Source organism: Silurus aristotelis, assembly GCF_946808225.1.
Source record: "Silurus aristotelis genome assembly, chromosome: 28".
In the NCBI taxonomy this organism is placed as follows: domain Eukaryota; kingdom Metazoa; phylum Chordata; class Actinopteri; order Siluriformes; family Siluridae; genus Silurus; species Silurus aristotelis.
In genome coordinates this window covers 9,532,822-9,539,420 of record NC_139601.1, presented here as the reverse complement: position 1 = coordinate 9,539,420, position 6,599 = coordinate 9,532,822, and the positions used below count along the sequence as shown (strand labels likewise).

The 6,599-nt window shown below is 39.6% G+C and overlaps 1 protein-coding gene across 2 annotated transcripts in view; it reads left to right on the top strand.

Annotated features, from left to right (window-relative positions):
• Positions 1 to 5,196: 5,196 nt before the first annotated feature.
• The window catches only part of foxj3 (forkhead box J3), a 124,955-nt gene continuing 123,552 nt past the window's right edge, over positions 5,197 to 6,599 (top strand). The window contains exon 1 of one of the 2 annotated variants that reach the window (XM_083534156.1): positions 5,197 to 5,480. The gene's annotated coding sequence lies outside the window, so the exon portion shown is untranslated. The remainder of the gene's footprint in view (positions 5,481 to 6,599) is intronic. The other variant, XM_083534155.1, reaches the window with a different exon arrangement.

Sequence of the window (6,599 nt, the reverse complement as noted above, 5' to 3'; positions counted from 1 at the left end):
AGCAGGTGGCTTACAAACAGGGAGGGAGAAAAGGACCAGACATAGTATTAGATTCCTACAAACATTAATCGGATTTGTCATGAGATCTTCATAAAATTTTAAATATAAACTAAGAAGACATGTGGCTTTCAACCCAGTACTTTTCTGGATTGCTCCAGGTCTGATTTAATGTATTTATATATGAAATAATCAAATGTTCAATGTGAGAAATTTATATTTACGGTACTGAAATATAAATACTATACTTATAAATACCATTTATAACCATGACCCAGGGTAAGTGGTTGGATTCATGATACTGATACCAAGAAATGGCCCAACAATCTGCATATTGCAGCAAAATCTAAGATTAATCAGACCAAGCAACATTTTCCCATATTTCCCCAGTTTGAGTGGGTGTGTATCTTAAGCCTCAGATTCCTGGCTGTTAAAAGCGGAACCCGTTGTGGCCTTCTGCTGTTGTAGCCTTTCCACATTATGATTCAGTGTATTGTGCATACTAAGATGGCAATACTAATGCTTTCAAATACCATTTTTACTCAAATGTTCATTTAAACAGTTGTTAATTTTGCACTGATGTCTCCTTAATATTAAAACCAGTTTAAATACTATGAAAAAAAAGCATAAGAAGGATTATTACAAATTACAAATTAATACAAAATTGTATTATTTTATTTTAATTTTTATATTATTTGGGTTTTGCCTGATGACACCTATGAGTAATGAACACTGAATCCCTGACCTGCACTAGCTTACTAGCTAAATTCATGTCCCTCATGGGGTGTGCTGTCTGCTATGATGTCACAGATGGAGATCAGATTTGACAGAGATTTTACAATTTGACAGAGAGAATGCGTGCAAAATAAAGTGCGTTGTATATCTTTTTTTTTAATGTCATTATATATATTTTTTTATTTTGTTCCTAACATGTCATTTTAAACCAAATAGAGAAACATCAGCAACCTTATTAAACAGGATTTTAATGTTGTGTCATGTCTTCCGGTGTATCTGCTATGTAGATGAGTAAAAGGTTAGTCAGTACTGTTTTAAAGTACATGTGACACAGTGAAATACTATAAAATTATTTCTTTATTATATTGTATTGGAAATAAAGTACACTGCAAGAAATTGCCAATACATTAGTTTTTAATAGGCTTAACAACATCACATCATAGATATGTGGAACACAGAATGCTTGACTATTGTATGATTGTTTTTCCAATAGCCTGTTTTTCATTCTCATTAAAAATATCCAGAGAAAAATTGGTCTTTTTTTTTATTTTTATTTTTTTATGTAAATTTAGTTAATTCTGAAAATTTGAATTAGTATGGAGATACTACATTGCATTATTATAGTTTAGTGGGTATAGTCTGCTTCTTCTTCTTCCTCTTCTTCTGGCTTCTCCTATTAGGGGTTCCATACCCCCCTGTCCTCTACAGCTGCCTCTTTCAACCCAACTACCTGCATGTCTTCCCTCACCACATCCTTCCTTCCGGCTCCGTCCTCAGCATTCTTTTACCGATATACACCATGTCCCTCCTCTGCACATGTCCAAACCATAAAGCCAATGTGCATTATTCATCACCAGATGCAAAAGCTAATTTTTGCAAATCACTAACAGATCTGTAATATTATATTATCAGATATGTAATATAATTCCATTTTCCTCAAAAAGTAAAATTGCAAGTATAATATGTTTTTGGATTTTTGTGAAAATCTGATTTACGTCATTTTATGTAGATATATAAATCTATTCTAAATTCTAAAGTATACACATTTTAAAGCATTACCTGTAACTTTAAATCACTTGCCTAATATTAGGTATGTCCCCCTTGTGCTGACAAAACAGCTCTTTTATTGACTCCACATTTAAAGACATCTGACTGTGTGCTATGGTTTTTGGCACCAACATGTTAGCAACAGATCAACAGATTTAATTCCTGTAAGGTGCAAGGGTGTTCCTTCATATTTCAGATCTATTGGTCCAGCACAACCCATAGATACCTGATTTGATTGAATCTTCTTGAGAATCCTTGTTGCGGCAGTATGTATATGGCCGGCGCTATTGCGGCAGAAGGCTTACGTTGTTTGGAGTTCTCGTTGAGCATTATAGCACTAGACATGCACTAGATGGTCTTTGTGGTAAAAGAGATTCTAACATTGGATTCCTTCAGCTTAATCCAGGACAAGGAGTCAGTGTAAGACTCACAGTTTTTCCATCACTAGTATGTCCTGCCTTTACTCCAGTCTATTTCATCTTATATATACAGGCACTGATGATATGCTGGTGCCTGAGGATATAAGCAGAATATTACCACATCATTTATATTGTGATAAAATAGAATTGTATTTTGTACTGTATCTTCTTCTTCTTCTTCTTTCGGCTTCTCCCATTAGGGGTCGCCACACTGTCTACATACCCACTCTGTCCTCTACATTTGCCTCTTTTAAATCAACTACCTGCATGTCTACGCTCATCACATCCATAAACCTCCTCCTTGGTCTTCCTCTTTTCCTCCTTCCTGGTGGCGCCATACTCAGTATTCTCCTACCGATATACCCCATGTCCCTCCTCTGCACACGTCCAAACTATCTCAATCGGGTGTCTCTCACCTTGTCTCTAAAACATCCTACATCCCTCTAATAAACTTATTTCTAATCTTGTCCATCCTCGTCACTCCTAACGAAAACCTCATCTTTAACTCTGCTACCTCCAGCTCCACCTCCTGTCTTTTACTCAATGCCACTGTCTCTAAACCATACAACACCACAGTCCTATAAACTTTCCCTTTCACTCTTGCAGATACTCTTCTATCACAAATCACTCCTGCCACTCTTCTCCACCCACTCCACCCTGCCTGCACTCTTTTCTTTTCTTTTGCACTGTTGACCCCAGGTACCTGAACTCCTCCACCTTCACCACCTCTTCTCTCTGCAACCGCACCACTCCACTGCCCTCCCTCTCATTCACACACATGTACTCTGTCTTACTCCTACTGACTTTCATTACCCTTCTCACCAGCGTGTACCTTAATTCCCCTGTAGTTACTGCAGGTCTGCTCACCTCCCTTATTCTTAAAAAGCAGTACCAGCACACTCCTTCTCCATTCCGCAGACATCCTCTAAACTTCCAGAATCTTGTTAAACAATCTTGTTAAAAACTCCACTGCTACCTGTTCTAAACATCCCCATGCTTCTATTGGTATGTCATCTGGTCCTACCGACTTTCCACTTTTCATCCTCTTAGTCGCTGCTCTCACTTCGTCCTTACTAATCCTATCCATGTCCCGCTTTACCATCTCCACACCATCCAACCTTCTCTCTCTCTCATTTTCCTCGTCATTTTCCTCATCAGCTGCTCAAAATACTCCCTCCGTCTTCTCAACACACTTTCCTCACTAGTCAACACATCCTTCCCAGCTCGGTTCCTCTGCCCGGCCAATGGATACAAATCCTTTTCTCCTTCCTTAGTGTCCAACTTCATGTACAGCTCCTCAAATTCCTTTTCCTTTGCTTCTGCTGCATCTCCTTGTACTCCTGCCTACTTTCCTCATCTCTTTGCCAATGTCATTTCTTCTTATGCATTTTTGCACTTCCTCATTCCACCACCACATCTCTTTGTCTTCCTTTCTCTTTCCAGATGTCACACCATGTACCTTTCCAACTGTCTCCCTTATCACTTTTGCAGTAGTTGCTCAATCATCCAGCACCTCTTCACCACCACCGAGCCCCTGTCTGACATCTTTGACATCTTCCCTGAATCTCTCACTACAGTCTTCCTCCTTAAGTTTCTACCATCTTATTCTTTTTTCAGTCCTCACTCTCCTCTTCTTCTTCTTTACTTTCAAAACCATTCTACAGACCACCATCTGATGCTGTCTAGCTACACTGTCCCCTGCCAAGACCTTGCAGTCTCCAATATCTTTTAGGTTGCATCTCTTGCATAGAATATAGTCCACCTGTGCGCACCTTCCTCCACTCTTACGTCACCCTATGCTCCTTCTTCTTAAAATGTGTTTTCACCACTGTTATTTTCATCCTTTTAGCAAAATCTACCACCATCTGCCCTTCCACATTCCTCTCCTACTTATCACCTCCTCATCACCTCTGTTCCCTTCATCTATATTCCATCAAAGTCTGCCCCAATCACCAATCATTCATTCCTAGGTACACTCTCCACTACTTTATCCAACAAATTTTTTCTTCTCCTCCATCTCACAACCCACTTGTGGAGCATATTGACTGATGAAATTTTTCAACACTCTTTGTGTTGCTTCGTGTTCATCACCCTATCAGAAACTCTCTTCACTTCCACTACACTTTTACTGTACTCTTCCTTCAGAATCACCCCTACATTTCTCCTCTTTCCATCCACACCATGATAGAACAGTTTAAACCCACCTCCCATATTCCTGGTTTTACTCCCTTTCCATTTGTTCTCCTGAACACACAACATATCTACCTTTCTCCTCTCCATCATATCAGCTACCTCTCTCCCTTTAGCAGTCATAGTACCAACATTTATAGTACCCACCCTAACCTCCACTCTTCTACACTTCTCCTTTTCCTGCTGTCTCTGTAGATGTCTTCCTCCTCTCCTTCTCCTCCTTTGGCCAACAGTAGCCCGGACTACCCAAGTTTATCCGGGCTTGGGACAGGCATTATAAATAAAAATAAAACTATATTTTATTTTATGAAATATCATACTAATTTTTTAACTGTATAAACTAATTCTGTCTATTAATTAGAGATTTAGAACTTTATAATACTAAACTTTTCATTAAGGGCACACTATAAGCTGTAACATTTACTATATTTGTCATACCAATAAACTGAAATGAATCTTTTGATTAAAACTGTACAGTTAAATAGCTAATAAGTATAAGAATTGCATAATAAATTGCATTTTTATAATAGTAGGTTGTAATATCCATGGTAAGTAAAAATTGTCAAAATGTTCAGGGATCCCCTTAATGTACTACAACTCGAATGCAAATTTCATACTCAGTGCAAAATAAATTGTCGAATAAAAAAATTTATGTAATCTCTGATGCATACAATCACATTGCTGAGAATTTTTCCACTGGGTTTGTAAGACATCTTTGAACACCGTGATTGTGAACTAAAATGGACCTAAGTTTCTCGCGCCTTGATACGATGCTACGTTCTGCGGCTGAAGCCTATAAAGTAGTTCCAGTATTTTTTTTTTTTTTTTTTGAGAGCGGAGATAGCGCAATTGCCCGGATGTTAGCTGTCCAGAGAAAGACGAACGGGAAAGACTAGGGAGAGGCGGAGAGGAGGCGCGTACAAACCGGTAGAGGGACAGCTAGTCTTAAACCTACAGAGTCCGGTCACTTTTATTTTTGACGAAGACAGAGGAAGCTTTTTTTTGGTACCGAAGAGGAAGGGGAGGGGTCGGCTAACTTTGATTAACCTGGACTGATTTTGCTCAACAGGACACCCGCCTCTGATTCCCCGGGTAAGTGCGAGCTAGCTAACGTTAGCTACCGCGGGTTCAAGTTGAAGTGAGGCCCGTGAAATGGACGGCTTTCACTTGGGGGCGTGTTGGAGCGAGGCTGTGGGGATTCACTTAGCGCGCAGGCCTGCTTCGCCTTAACACGCGTCATGGTGTGGAGCAGGGCAGGCATAGACAGGCGTGAGAACCAGGCGGTTCAGTGCACAACTTGGATTTGGAGCTCTCTAGTTAGCACCAAAACCAGCGAGCGGCTCAGGAACCAGCGCGCCAACGCTGTAATCAGCCGAGCTCCAGCTAACTTTCACCTGTGAAGCGAGCTTTGTTCCCCAAACTTATACAGATAGCTGTCAAGCCTGATAGTATGCCATGTTGTACAAAAATGGTTGCAAGATGAAATGTCATATCCGGTCCTAGAGCACTGCTAGCTTTAGGTACAAGGTTAAAGGCCGTATCAGTGACTATTTTACCTGATAGATAGATAGATATAGATAGATAGATAAATAGATAGATATAGATATATAAAACCTTTCTTTGCGGTACTCTGGCATGTGCGTGACTGCACTTTGCTGATTGCGTTCTGACCTTAGCCGCATGGCTAACTCGCTAACTGCATGATCTACACAATGTTTCGCAGTCATCTTAAACAAACAAATATAAGTCATCATTCCTGACAGTATAGTTTTGACATAAAGCGCAGAGCTGCTCGGTGTTACCCAGATGCCACATCGCTGATGATGTTTTGTCTCTTTTGACAGGCAGAAATGGCACCAACGTGCTGAGCCTGATTTGGCGCTTGAACAGTTTGGAAATTTGAAAAAAGGGAATTTTTTTAAAGGGAAAAAAATGTCAGAGACAAACCTTTAAACATCTGTTGAATGCTGACTGTTTCACGGCTTAGCTACTAACTTTTCCCTTCGCTGGTTTTCCGATTAAATGATTTCATTTAAAATGCCAGGTTTCTGCTCTAACTTCGATTAATCTTTAAATTATATTTACATTTTTAGTCGTTTCTACCAATTGCCACCTTCGTTTTTTTATTAATGGTATATTGTGTACTGTGTGAAGACGCACTCTTGTTATAATCTACTGTAAAATGCCGCCATCTGTCAGTGATGGGATTTC